Source organism: Schistocerca gregaria, chromosome 9 (genome assembly GCF_023897955.1).
Source record: "Schistocerca gregaria isolate iqSchGreg1 chromosome 9, iqSchGreg1.2, whole genome shotgun sequence".
Classification (NCBI taxonomy): domain Eukaryota; kingdom Metazoa; phylum Arthropoda; class Insecta; order Orthoptera; family Acrididae; genus Schistocerca; species Schistocerca gregaria.
Genome location: NC_064928.1, coordinates 145,353,461 through 145,368,707, shown reverse-complemented (window position 1 = coordinate 145,368,707; position 15,247 = coordinate 145,353,461). Strand labels below are relative to the sequence as shown.

Genomic DNA, 15,247 nt, shown 5'->3' with positions numbered 1-15,247 from the left:
TACGGGGCGTCCACAGTGTACAACACCACAAGAAGACCGATATCTCACCTTCAGTGCCCGCAGACGGCCACGGTTTATTGCAGGTAGCCTTGCTCGGGACCTTACTGCAGCCACTGGAACAGTTGTATCCAGACACACAGTTTACAGGCGACAACAGGCATGGTTTATCCGCCTGGAGACCTGCAAGGTGCATTCCACTGAGCCCTGCTCACAGGACAGCCCGTAAAGCCTGGTGTCAAGAACACAGTACATGGTCACTGGAACATTGGTCGCAGGTTAAGTTCAAGGACAAGTCCAGGTATAGGCTGAACAGTGATTCTCGCCGGGTTTTCGTGTGGCGTGAACTAGGAACCAGATACCAACCCCTTAATGTCCTTGAAAAGGACCTGTATGGAGGTCGTGGTTTGATGGGTTATGATTGGTGGGATTATGATTGGTGCACATACACCCATGCACGTCTTCGACAGAGGAACTGTAACAGGTCAGATGTATGCGCCTTTTCATGGGTGCAGAGAGTCCCACCTTCCTCCTGATGGATGATAACGCACGGCCCCACCGAGCTGACATCGTGGAGGAGTACCTCGAAACAGAAGATATCAGGCGAATGGAGTGGCCTGCCTGTTCTCCAGGCCTAAACCCCATCGAGCACGTCAGGGATGCTCTCCGTCGACGTATCGCTGCACTTCTACAAACCCCTCCGACACTTCAGAAGCTCTGAGAAAACTGTGGCGTTTTGTAGCACATGTGTTTCGGGACGGTTTTCTCAACTCATCAACAATACCGTGGACTTACAGATCGGTGTCGTGTGTGTTCCCTATGTGTCTGTGCTATTAGCTCCAGTTTTGTGTCGTGCCACGTTGTGTGATACCATATTCTGCAATTATCCTTAATTTATGAGCATGAGTGTAGGAGGAAGTAATATGTTCCCAGAATGAAATTTTCACTCTGCTGTCTGGTGTATGATAACATGAGACTTCCTGACAGATAAAACTGTGTGTAGGACCGAGATTCGAAGTCGAAAAAGCAGTATATGAGGAACTGGCGGAAGTAAAGCTGTGAGGAGAGGTTGTGAATCGTGCCTGGTTAGCTCATTCGGTAGAACAACTGCCGGCGAAAGGCAAAGGTCCTGTGTTAGAGCCCTGGTCCGGCACACACTTTTGATCTCACAGAAAGTTTCAAATTATATTTTCATCGACCCTTTCGGGAAAGCGCTCCCTCGAAATTTCAGGGGTGAACATCTCCGTGATTCACAGTGCCTTCGGAGTACCCCAAGGCAATGTGACAGGACCGTTACGATACATATTGTAAACAGTGACGGTATTATCACACTACCTCTGGCTACTCCGGTTATTTAAAATCATTTTTTTCTCTAAGTACAGTGTGTGACTACGATTTGCATTTAAAAAAAGGGCGAACTTTTGAAATAACGCGCCAGCCGGCAGAGGGAGCTCGCTGCGGCCAGGTGTAGACAACAACCTGCCATTACCAGAATGAGATTTTCACTCTGCAGCGGAGTGTGCGCTGATATGAAACTTCCTGGCAGATTGAAACTGTGTGCCGGACCGAGACTCGAACTCGGGAACTTTGCTTTTCGCGGGCAAGTGCTCTACTTGGAAGGTAGGAGACGAGGTACTGGCGGAATTAAAGCTGTGAGGACGGGGAGTGAGTCGTGCTTGGGTAGCTCAGATGGTAGAGCACTTGCCCGCGAAAGGCAAAGGTCCCCAGTTCGAGTCTTGGTCCGGCACACAGTTTTAATCTGCCAGTAGTTTTCACACTTTTCCCTGTTTCCCAAACATAAAGAAACGTTGCAAGGACGTCATTTCCAAATAATAGAGGAGATTCAGGACAATGCGATACGAGTCTTGCGTTCCATGACAATGTGCGTTCCGGGAGGCTTTCCAGAAATGGAAGAAACGGTGGGAACGGTTTATTGTCAGTAGAGGCGACTACTTTGAGGCGACAGTGCTTAAAATGTTGTACGACAAGGAACAAAGGTGTTAACTAAAAAGTTCGGTTTCATTTTGAACACACTTTATACATCAAATGGCTTCCTGAAGTCAAGCCTATCTGCTGGGCAGTGGTCATAATGTTTTGGTTCCTCAGTCGCATACCGCGTGTTTCCGTGCAAAATTTAAGAGGACATAGATGATGCTGCACTGAACAATTTGGGGTAAAAGAAACCAGATAAGGAGATAATAGGAATAAAATGACATAACTGCATATTTTATTATTTACATGAGCTACAGCTAACTGCAAGTATCACCATTGACAGAATGACGTACTGTTTGTACTGTAACAAAAGTAGATGAAACTGACGGCCATCAACACCAATGTAAGCATGACATTGGCGAACAAGATTGTGACGCATCCTGCAAATATCCCTGGTGTGCTCCCCATATTGCCAGGTCACTCGTTTCTTCTTTCCAATGAACCAGTCATCCGCATTCGTCGATAGGGAGAACCAAACACTTATTGTGGAGGATATCTCTTTCGGAAATCGTTTTTTGTACAGCCTTTCAGCAGCGAGAGTACTGCAACGTAGTTTCCCATACACTAGCTGCATGTCACTGAGTTCTGCGAGACTGTACTGGTACTGCTCCATCGTATTGCACTGTACGTACACCATGTGATCAAAAGTATTCGGACACCACCGTAAACATACGTTTTTCATATTAGGTGCATTGTGCTGCCATCTACGACCGGGTACTCCATATCAGCGACCTCAGTAGTCATTAGACATCGTGAGAGAGCAGAATGGGACCCTTCGTGGAACTCATGGACTTCGAACGTGGTCACGTGATTTTGTGTCACTTGTGTCATACGTCTGTACTTGAGATTTCCACACTCCTAAACATCGCTAGGTCCACTGTTTCAGATGTGATAATGAAGTGGAAGCGTACAGGACAAAAGCGTACAGGGAGACCACGTCTGTTGACTGACAGAGACTGCCGACAGTTGAACAGGATCGAAATGTGTAATAGGCAGACATCTATCCAGACCATTACACAGGAATTCCAAACAGCCTCAGGATCCACTGCAAGTACTATGACAGTCAAGCTGGAAGTGAGAAAACTTGGATTTCATGGTCAATCGGCTGCTCATAAGCCACACATCACGCCGATAAATGCCAAACGACGCCTGCCTTGGTGTAAGGAGAGTAAAGGTTGGACGATTGAACAGTGGAAAAACCTTGTGTGGAGTGACGAATCACAGTACACTATGTGGCAATCCGGTGGCAAGGTGTGGGTGTGGCGAATTCCCGATGAACGCCATATGCCAGCGTGTGTAGTGTCAACAGTAAAGTTCGGAGGCGGCGGTGTTATGGTGTGGTCGTGTTTTTCATGGAGGGGGCTTGCACCCCTAGTTGTTTTGCGTGGCACAATCACAGCACAGCCTACATTGATGTTTCAAGCATCTTCTTGCTTCCCACTGCTGAAGAGTAATTCGGGGATGGCGATTGCATCTTTCAAGACGATCGAGCACCTTTTCATAATGCAGGGTCTGTGGTGGAGTGGTTGCACGACAGTAATATCCCTGTAATGGACTGGTGTGCACAGAGTCCTGGTCTGAATCATTCAGAACACCTTTGGGATATTTTGGAATGCCGACTTCGTGCCAGGCATCACCGACTGACATCTTTACCTCTCCTCAGTGCAACACTCCGTGAAGAAGAGGCTGCTGTTCCCCAAAAAATCTTCCATCACCTGGCTGAACTTATGCTTGCGATAGAGGAAGCTGTCATCAAGGCTATGGGTAGGTCAACACCATATTTAATTACAGCATTATCGATTGAGGGCGCCACGAATTTGTAAGTCATTTTCAGCCAAGTGTCCGGATAAAAATGGTTCAAATGGCTCTGAGCACTATGGGACTCAACATCTATGGTCATCAGTCCCCTAGAACTTAGAACTACTTAAACCTAACTAACCTAAGGACACCACACAACACCCAGCCATCACGAGGCAGAGAAAATCCCTGACCCCGCCAGGAATCGAACCCGAGAACCCGGGCGTGGGAATGTCCGGGTACTTTTGATCACAAAGTGTATCTGAACAGCAGTGAGTGATGGGTCTATCGTTCATTCATAGCATGTTCCGTCATGAGACATTGTGAATACGATACAACAGAGTCACCTTCTGGACAAGCAAAGTAAACAACGTCTGTATCGAGACTTCCTAGTAAACAGGCTTATCGTCGTTGTTTCCTTGCAAGAAATAAATAATGTATGAGTGCATGTAAATAAACAGCACAGTACGTGTAAACCTGTTCAAATGTTATAAATAAACTGGAAAACAGTAATGCTAGACGAGGAGGTTGACAAGATAACTTCGATATCGCCTTATGGTGGCCTCTCCGACCCCAGGTTCCCTACCTCCGATTGTTCAGTGGAACATTCTCTATGTCCTGTTATACCGAGACGTCTGTTGTGTTGTTGTATTATAAGTCGCCACGTATACCGTTTGTATACGTGTACGTGTAAGTCGTCGTTGTCTGTTCTTTCCCTCGTCGATATCAGAGCATGAGAAATGTTTATGTTTGTGTTTACCTATTTGCTGTCGAGAACATACAACTACACGGCCACGGTATCAGCTAATTCCGGAATAGCTAGCTTAATGTATTGTAAAGATAATGGGTTTTGATGCAGCCTTATATAAGTTTGATATTAATCTTCACTTAACCTTTGAGACTTTAAGAACCAGCTACTCTTAATCAGGCCCAAAACTCGACTTGTAACGAGAGCACTTACGATCAGTCTGTCACAATATTAATAATACGTAAGGCTCTACACCAGTATAAGAAAATATCACTGTTCATGAAATAACAAAATATACGAATAAACTTCTTTATATTTTTCCTTTTATTTAATCAAATGCTTTCAAATGTTTATTGCGCGCCCACAAATCATCCACACCTCGATATAGAGTGTAAACGTGTGCATGAAAAATAGATCACTGTTTCTGCTGATAACCACGTATGAGCTTTTGGGTTGCTAGGCTACTTCGATCAACAGGATTTATATTGGATTTTGAAAATGATCTTTCTATCCAAACTTACGGCCTCCACAATGGCTCATAACATATCCTTTCGCGATAGTTAGAATTCGCGTAAATTGTATTTTCGCGAGTTTAAAGCAAACCATCGGCAGCGCGAAACCAGTCTTGCTGCAGCGACACACCCGCGACGCTTGCTAGCCCGTCACGAAACTGACCTGCATACGTCTACAATCAATTTCAAGGTCATAATTCACCCTACACGATTGTGTGCAATTGAACTGCGTCAAATCAATTATTTCTGGAATCGTAATCGCTGATCTCGACACTGACCGTCCATAAACGCCCAATTAACACTTTTTTCCCCTAGGAGTAAACGAATGACGTCACGTCATCTACGTAGTTATTAAAATATTATTCCAAATGATCTCAAAAATTTATCGTCGTTATATTTTAACGGTAATCAGAAAAAATATGATTTATTACCGGAAAGCAACACATAACAGCCGGCCGTGGTGGCCGAGCGTTTCTAGACGCTTCATTTCGGAACCGCGCGACTGCTGCGGTCGCAGGTTCGAATCCTGCCTCGGGCATGGATGTATGTGATGTCCTTAGGTTAGTTAGGTTTAAGTAGTTCTAAGTTCTAGGGGATTGATGACCTCAGCTGTTAAGTCCCATAGTGCTCAGAGCCATGTGAACCATAACACATAACAGATCGCAAATCGCACGTAACTAAATGATAGGTTTGCATAGCGTCGGGACTTAATCACGCAAAACTATACAGGGTGTTACAAAAAGGTACGCACAAACTTTCAGGAAACATTCCTCACACACAAATAAAGAAAATATGTTATGTGGACATGCGTCCCGAAACGCTTAATTTCCATGTTACAGCTCATTTTAGTTTCGTCCTCCTACGCTCAATGGAGCACGTTATCACGGGATACTCTAACCGTGCTGCTAGAACATGTGCCTTTACAAGTACGACACAACATGTGGTTCATGCACGATGGAGCTCCTGCACACTTCAGTCGAAGTGTTCGTATGCTTCTAAACAACAGATTCGTTGACCGATGGATTGGTAGAGGCAGACCAATTCCGTGGCCTTCACGCTCTCCTGACCTCAACCCTCTTGACTTTCGTTTATGGGGGCATTTGAAAGCTCTTGTCTACGCAACCCCGGTACCAAATGTAGAGACTCTTCGTGCTCTTATTGTGGACGGCTGTGATTCAATACGCCGTTCTCCAGGGCTGCATCAGCGGATCAGGGATTCCATGCGACGGAGGGTGGATGCATGTATCCTCGCTAACGGATGACATTTTGAACATTTCCTGTAACAAAGTGTTTGAAGTCACGCTGGTACGTTCTGTTGCTGTGTGTTTCCATTCCATGATTAATGTGATTTGAAGAGAAGTAATAAAATGAGCTCTAACATGGAAAGTAAGCGTTTCCGGACACATGTCCACATAACATCTTTTCTCTCTTTGTGTGTGAGGAACGTTTCCTGAAAGTTTGGCCGTACCTTTTGTAAGGTGTCAGGCAAATCCAACACCTTCCATGAAAACCCTGGCATGATAAGCAAATCCAGTAGTATGTCACATAGCTCCGAATAAATCGTGACATTAAATTAACCAAAGTAATACGAGTAACGAGTGAGCAAATGGAATACCACAGACTAACACAAGAATACCTAAATGCATGTCGTACCTTCCCACCGAGAGACCGACGCAGTTCCGAAGGGAGAAACGAGAACAGACGCCGAGAGCAGAACCGTGTTAAGCTAGAAGGCCCTACGATAAGAGACGGACTGGACACCCACGTCGCCAGCTAACCACTAGGCTCACCACCCGCACGTTTTAGCGTGAGACTTTTTCGCGTCTCAGGTACGTCAAGGACCACCCCGCAGCCCATGTTAAAAGATAGAGCCCTCCAGAAGAACAGTGTAGATCTTACGATAACGCTAAAAGGACCACACCAGCTGCAGGTTTTAGCGTGAGACTTTTTAGCGTCTCTGTTACGTTGCAAACTTTAAAAACATTGCCCCACCACTAAAAGTATAACGTTTCTCATTGGATAGACAGAATTATTGTAGGGGGAGCTTAAGGTTAACATCGAGACCCTGATTGGTCAGATGAAAACATAGCCAGACAGATTTTTTAAACTAACTTCGGTAAATTGTAGTAAGGAGAAGTTAGACGAGAGTTAGTTCCGAGATGGCGAGGTGAGCGGAGCCGCTGCCCTGACGCTGCCTAAACACCGACAAGGTAATGAACGCACGCGATGCCGCATTTTTGAGCGCATAAGGCTTCACTCAGAACTGCAGAAGTCTCATCTGTTACACCCCCTTTTTGCGTAATACTAGTGTCGATCGTCAATTTAAGCTCATGGTGTTCACATTTGCCAGTTGAAGAACAGATCTGAAACGCGATGATTTTTCTTTTATATAGTTATTGAGAAGCCACATCAGCCACTGTAATTTTCGACAAGTTAAATAAGTAATTAATGATAATTGAGGGTCACTGTAGACCATTTTGATAGTTTTCTCTTTTGTGAAACTTAAATTAAACCTAGATTATAGATGTGATATGGCATAGGTCATCCTTCAATCGATTGTAGAACTTGGAAACCCATTCAGGGAATATTCGTTCACATTTTTGTTGAACGCAGTTGGTTTTTACCATCCTGTATTAAAACATTTCCTATTATCAATAGTGCAATTTATAAACGATGTTTTGTGAGTAGAATAAAATTTCCAATGGTAAACTTAACTGCTTTTTCGACGTTATTTTACCAGCCTTGAACCCTTTCCACTAAATTTAGTTAGTATTAAGATTCTCTTACAGGGAGTGCAGTGGAGCTGACGCTGAGATCATTTAGTATTTGGTTATATCATCGCTAGTCTCACTGAACTCTTCTGAATTCTACATGTCATGTGTGGTCTGGCGTCTCCTTACCAGCAACAGGTCCCAGGTTCAAACTAGTCAATTCCCTAAAAAACACGCTCAGAGCGTCGTTGCGCGAAAGTGGTAGGGAGACACGATATAGATCAAACAGACACCACCATGAATGTTTAGACTTTTTGTAACACCCTGTGTAAAGAAATCCCCCAAATTTGAATTTCTCCATACCAACTGACAGTTACAAATAAGATATTCAAGACCTCATAGATCAATCCCGACCTGTAACACTGTTACATTTTTGCGCGCTCTTACAGAAACGCCCTGTATGGCTGTAAATGTAAACAATGTCCGAGATGGACCCGCGATGTGACGTACGGTAGCTGGCTGCTGAACCCAGCCTCACTGGAACTGCGTGGGCCTCGGTGCTCCCGATGCTTGGCCACGCCGTGACTGCCCCTGTGATAAGCGCCGGATCGCCTATCGTCTGTGGGCGGCCGAAGGTCCCCGGATGGGCAGTACTAAAGCAGTGCGCGTGCTGCGAGCTATGCGAACGTAGCGGGCGGCGTTACACACCAACAGCGGGCGGCTGCCACGCCCTCCGGCAGGTAAACGCCGTCGCTGCGCTTCTTAACACGTCTATGCACTTCGAGAGACACTGTACCGTGTCTGAATGTGGCGCGCGCTGCACATGGATTGTTTTCAAAAAGTACCGGGAATTTTGTAATTTCGCGTGTTGCATTAGCCTGATTCTCGCTATGTTTTCGTTATTGTTTTGGAAAACATCTCCGCAAAGTCTTGGTACAGTTAAAAATTCCATTATACAAAAGCCGGCCATAGTGGCCGTGCGGTTCTAGGCGCTACAGTCTGGAACCGTGCGACCGCTACGGTCGCAGGTTCGAATCCTGCCTCGGGCATGGATGTGTGTGATGTCCTATGAAAAAAAGTAAGCAAAATATACAAACTGAGTAGTCCATGCGCAAGATAGGTAACATCAAGGTTAGTGTGAGCTAAGGAGCGCCATGGTCCCGTGGTTAGCGTGAGCAGCTGCGAAACGAAAGGTCCTTAGTTCAAGTCTTCCCTCGAGTGAAAAGTTTAATTTTTTAATTTCAGGCAATTATCAAGCACTCACACATAGTCAACTTTGCTCTCCAAAATTCCAGGATATGTTCAGATTTGCTTGGACATATGCAGGATTTGACGGTCTACACCGGGAAAAATTTGAAAACGTTAGAAACATGTGTTTTGACAGATCACAGGGAAAACTGTGCGACTGTGAAACTTCTGCATTCATTTGTTGCATTTTTGTGACAAACTCTTATGTTTTCATCACTTTTTTGGGAGTGATTATTACGTCCATAAGAAAACCTAAATCGGGCAAGGTAGAAGAATCTTTTTACCCATTCGCCAAGTGTACAAGTTAGGTGGGTCGACACCATATTCCTGTCATGTGACGCACATGCCGTCACCAGTGTCGTATAGAATATATCAGACGTGTTTCCCTGTGGAGGAATCGGTTGACCTATGATCTTGGGATCAAATGTTTTCGGTTCCCATTGGAGAGGCACGTCCTTTCGTCTACTAATCGCACGGTTTTGCGGTGCGGTCGCAAAACACAGCCACTGAACTTATTACAGTGAACAGAGACGTCAATGAACGAACGGACAGATAATAACTTTGCGAAAATAAAGAAAGCAATCTTTTCACTCAATAGAAGACTTGAACCAAGGACCTCTCGTTCCGCAGCTACTTTTTTTTTAAAGTCTCATTTTGTTCGTGTTTGTTCGTTGTATCTACTCGGGGCGGACGTCGAAAGACATCCGATTACGTTCGTTGATGATCGATTAGCTCAGTTTTTTTTTATTACAGTGGGTACGTAACCCTCTGACCGAACATGCTGAGCTGCCGTGCCGGCACTACACACGCTAACCACGTGACCACGGCGCTCCTTAACCCACACTATCCTTGATGTTGCCTACCTTGCGCATGGACTACTCAGTTTGTATATTTTGCTTATTTTTTTCATAGTTCGACACAACTTCTTCCTGTTTTCTCGATTGATCTGTGTTCATTTTTTCAAGGCCTAACCACTGTGCCAACTTATAACTAAATCTGAGGCGGGTGCGATGGGGGAGGTTCCCTTGTTAGAAACGGGTCGTTGCTATCAAGTTGAAATTTATGTCACATTCTCAGATCTGTACACCACTGGTGGTGTCTGCCCCCAGTCGCTGAATGGTCGGTGCTACAGAATGTCAATCATAAGTACCCGGGTTAGAATCTCGGCTGGGTCGGAGATTTTCTCCGCTCAGGGACTGGGTGTTGTGTTGTCCTAATCATCACCATTTCATCCCAATCGACGCGCAAGTCGCCGAAGTGGCGTCAAAAAATGGCTCTGAGCACTACGCGACTTAACTGCTGTGGTCATCAGTCCCCTAGAACTACTTAAACCTAACTAACCTAAGGATATCACACACATCCATGCTCGAGGCAGGATTCGAACATGCGATCGTAGCTGTCGCGTGGTTCCAGATTGTGGCGCCTAGAACCGCTCGGCCACTCCGGCCGGCGAAGTGGCGTCCAATCGAAAGACTTGCACCCAGTGATGGGATGGCGAGGCGCGGCGACTCCAGCGCACCGAGAATTTCTCGAGCCTCTAGTTCTCAAGCAATTCTCGAGAAGCTCACGAGAAATGGCGCGCCGGCGTGTGCCGCTGCGCGCCTGTTGGCTGGGACAACAAAAGCCGCGCCGCTGTTGTTTTATGAATTGAATGGCGCCGCTAGACAAACACGATCGCTGTGCTCGTAACTAGTATGTCTCAGGTTTCATTCGAGTAAAGCTGTTATTCAAATCAATATGGACACTCGAAAACGAACGTCATGGTGCTGGCAATACTTTACGGAGGATGGAGATAACGTTACTTGCAACATTTGTCGTTAAAGTCTCCGTAATGTATCAAAAAATACAACGGGCATGATTAGACATCTTAAACTGCACAATTTATCGAGCAATAAAACAACGACGTCCTTGGATACAGAGGCTCATTCTTCAAATAGTGCGAGGCAGACAAAATATCCAGATACGTATAGTACAAAAGGTGAATTCCGCCAAAAGTTCGGACAGTGTCTGAAGCGGTCCGCCACGCTTAAAAAACATTGATTATTTAATCGTACTCCGATAACATACGACATACCCTAAAATCAAACATTATCCTATCTTTTGCACGATACGATATGTAATTTTATTGAACTAGTTGTCGAGCATAACGTACCCCCTTGCAGGAGCCCTGCTCTAAATCTTACGTTTCTCTTCACAGAGGGAAGCAGACGGCAACAACAGCTAGATGAAGCACTAGTGGCCATGATAACAGACGATTTTCAACCGCTTTCAACCGTCGAGGACACTGGTTTTCGACATTTTGTTTCACTGTTGGACCCACAATACTCGATACCAAATCGAAAAACGTTGCACCTCATGATTGAGGACGATTACCATAAACAGAAAGAGGCTGTAAACTTGGCCGTGGAAGACTCTACTTGTGTTTCTTTAACGACCGATATTTGGACCTCACTCAATAATGAGGCATACATTGCTGTAACTGGTCATTTCATTAACACTAATTGGTGCCTGAAAGCTTTAGCTCTCGAGACATTCCGTTTCCCAGGAAAGCATACAGCGCTAAATACACTCCTGGAAATGGAAAAAAGAACACATTGACACCGGTGTGTCAGACCCACCATACTTGCTCCGGACACTGCGAGAGGGCTGTACAAGCAATGATCACACACACGGCACAGCGGACACACCAGGAACCGCGGTGTTGGCCGTCGAATGGCGCTAGCTGCACAGCATTTGTGCACCGCCGCCGTCAGTGTCAGCCAGTTTGCCGTGGCATACGGAGCTCCATCGCATGCCGCGACAGCGTGGACGTGAACCGTATGTGCAGTTGACGGACTTTGAGCGAGGGCGTATAGTGGGCATGCGGGAGGCCGGGTGGACGTACCGCCGAATTGCTCAACACGTGGGGCGTGAGGTCTCCACAGTACATCGATGTTGTCGCCAGTGGTCGGCGGAAGGTGCACGTGCCCGTCGACCTGGGACCGGACCGCAGCGACGCACGGATGCACGCCAAGACCGTAGGATCCTACGCAGTGCCGTAGGGGACCGCACCGCCACTTCCCAGCAAATTAGGGACACTGTTGCTTCTGGGGTATCGGCGAGGACCATTCGCAACCGTCTCCATGAAGCTGGGCTACGGTCCCGCACACCGTTAGGCCGTCTTCCACTCACGCCCCAACATCGTGCAGCCCGCCTCCAGTGGTGTCGTGACAGGCGTGTATGGAGGGACGAATGGAGACGTGTCGTCTTCAGCGATGAAAGTCGCTTCTGCCTTGGTGGCAATGATGGTCGTATGTGTGTTTGGTGCCGTGCAGGTGAGCGCCACAATCAGGACTGCATACGACCGAGGCACACAGGGCCAACACCCGGCATCATGGTGTGGGGAGCGATCTCCTACACTGGCCGTACACCTCTGGTGATCGTCGAGGGGACACTGAATAGTGCACGGTACATCCAAACCGTCATCGAACCCATCGTTCTACCACTCCTAGACCGGCAAGGGAACTTGCTGTTCCAACAGGACAATGCACGTCCGCATGTATCCCGTGCCACCCAACGTGCTCTAGAAGGTATAAGTCAACTACCCTGGCCAGCAAGATCTCCGGATCTGTCCCCCATTGAGCATGTTTGGGACTGGATGAAGCGTCGTCTCACGCGGTCTGCACGTCCAGCACGAACGCTGGTCCAACTGAGGCGCCAGGTGGAAATGGCATGGCAAGCCGTTCCACAGGACTACATCCAGCATCTCTACGATCGTCTCCATGGGAGAATAGCAGCCTGCATTGCTGTGAAAGGTGGATATACACTGTACTAGTGCCTACATTGTGCATGCTCTGTTGCCTGTGTCTATGTGCCTGTGGTTCTGTCAGTGTGATTATGTGATGTATCTGACCCCAGGAATGTGTCAATAAAGTTTCCCCTTCCTGGGACAATGAATTCACGGTGTTCTTATTTCAATTTCCAGGAGTGTATTAGTGAGGCGTTAGATAACATGATTTCAAAATGGAACATTGAAACAAAGCTGTAAGCATCACAACTAACGACGCCAGTAACATGACGGCAGCCGTACAACTTATTCACAGCGGCAACATGTGCCTTGTTTAGCACACACCATCAATTTAGTTGTGAAAAGTTCTTTGAACAGCAACAGTGAACTCTGCATAATGCGCGAAAAGGCCAGAAAAATTGTTAGCTATTTGAAACAAGTTGCAATGCTAAAGAAAAACTCCTTGAGATCCAGGATCTAATGAAAAAACCTGTTCATAAATTGATTCATGAAACCGAAACTCGATGGAACAGTACGTTTTATATGGTACAACGTCTAGTGGAGGAAAAGGAATGCATTGCAGCCGGTTTATCAACTTTGTATTCAGGTGTACAGAACCTCACAGATGACGAGTGGCGAATTTGAGGGAATGTTTGAGTGTACTGGAGCCATTTGAAGTGGTAACAAGTGATATCTCAACTGAAAACTACACTTCTCTTTCGAAAGCTATTCCAGCAATCAGACAGCTAATCCTAACCGTATGCACTCGGAAGTGGGCTACAACGACAGCGCAAGAGCTACAGCAACATCTGCACAACTCACTAATAGCCCAGCTAGGATTAATAGAAACAAAGTACATGCCGTTGCCACAGTTCTCGACCCAACATTCAAAACGTTACCATTTACGAATCACATTCATTCAAAACATGCCGTTGCAAGTCCAATTGCAGAGTGCACAAACGTGGTAGAGCCCGTACGATCTATTCATTCGGTTGCTAACGACACTAGCCACGAGTACCATTTCGTACCAAACACCAGTATTTGCTTATGGGCTTCTTTCGATGAAGAGGTTTCCAACAAAAATCTAATGTAAAGCGGTTGTGATAGCATAGACCTGGAAGTACAACGATATTTGTAAGAACCGTACCTACAACGCAATGATAATCCTTAACACTACTGAAAAAAAAAAGAAAACAGTTACCCAGGATGAGATTTTCACTCTGCAGCGGAGTGTGCGCTGATATGAAACTTCCTGGCAGATTAAAACTGTGTGCCCGACCGAGACTCGAACTCGGGACAGTTGCCTTTCGCGAGCAAGTGCTCAACCAACTGAGCTACCGAAGCACGACTCACGCCTCGTACTCACAGCTTTACTTCTGCCAGTATCGCAGGAGAGTTTCTGTAAAGTTTGGAACGTAGGAGACGGATACTGGCAGAAGTAAAGCTGTGAGTACCAGGCGTGAGTCGTGCTTCGGTAGCTCAAATGGTGACCGGCACGGTAGCTCAGCGTGTTCGGTCAGAGAGCTAGGCGCCCTCTGTAATAAAAAAACTGAGTTAATAGATCATCAACGAACTTAACCTGATGTCGTACGACGTCCGCCCCGAACAGACGCAACGAACAAAAGCGAACAAAATGGGATTAAAAAAAAAATGGTAGAGCACTTGCCCGCGAAAGGCAAAGGTCCCGAGTTCGAGTCTCGGTCGGGCATACAGTTTTAATCTGCCAGGAAGTTTCAGTTACCCAGGTCTAACTGTCGTGGCAAAAAAATGTCTTGCAATACCTGCAAATTCTGTTCCCAGTGAAAGAATATTTTCGAAAACAGGACTACTTATAAATAAATAAAGAAGCAGACTTAAAGGCCAATTGGTTAATGAAATCATATTTCTAAACAAAAATCGACTGCGGTGTAGCAGTGGGATGTAAAAATGCCTCCCGCTGAACAACTTTTGTTTCCTTTTTTCTTCGGTAAGTAAACGCACGTACGCAGTTTCTGTAAATAAAAAATATGCTATAGCACTTATATTTCACGTTTAAGCATGCATGCATACATGCAGAATGTACAAGGTAATTTATTTTGTAAGAATAAAGCTTCTGTTTTATGCGAATTCTGTGCTTTGTTTTAAACAACAATTCTATGATTTTTGTCTTATGAGACATATACTACTGCTTCAGTACACGTTAATAACGGTAGTACAGTTGATATCAATCATAGAATTTCAAAGTTTTCCGAGCACGATCGTACGACGAGTACGACCGCAGCGGCTCAGCGCTTCGTGTACTGAAGGTTTGCGCAATTTCTCAGAGAGCGCAGCACTGTCAACTTCTCGAGCGTACCCGAGAAATTCTCGAGAAATTGCCTTCGCGTCGCGCGTTTCTCGAGCGCGATCATAGCCCATCCCTGCTTGCAGCCGGCGAACGGTCTACCCGACGGGAGGCCGTAGTCACACGACATTTACATTACCCCTGGTGGTGTAG

The 15,247-nt window shown here is 46.0% G+C and overlaps 1 protein-coding gene across 4 annotated transcripts in view; it reads left to right on the top strand.

Moving 5' to 3' along the window:
* Window positions 1-8,412: 8,412 nt before the first annotated feature.
* LOC126292093 (uncharacterized) overlaps window positions 8,413-15,247 on the top strand; it is an 88,772-nt gene continuing 81,937 nt past the window's right edge. For 3 of the 4 annotated variants that reach the window (XM_049985914.1, XM_049985913.1, XM_049985911.1), the window contains exon 1: window positions 8,425-8,497. The gene's annotated coding sequence lies outside the window, so the exon portion shown is untranslated. Of the gene's footprint in view, window positions 8,498-15,247 lie in introns of all 4 variants that reach the window. The other variant, XM_049985912.1, reaches the window with a different exon arrangement.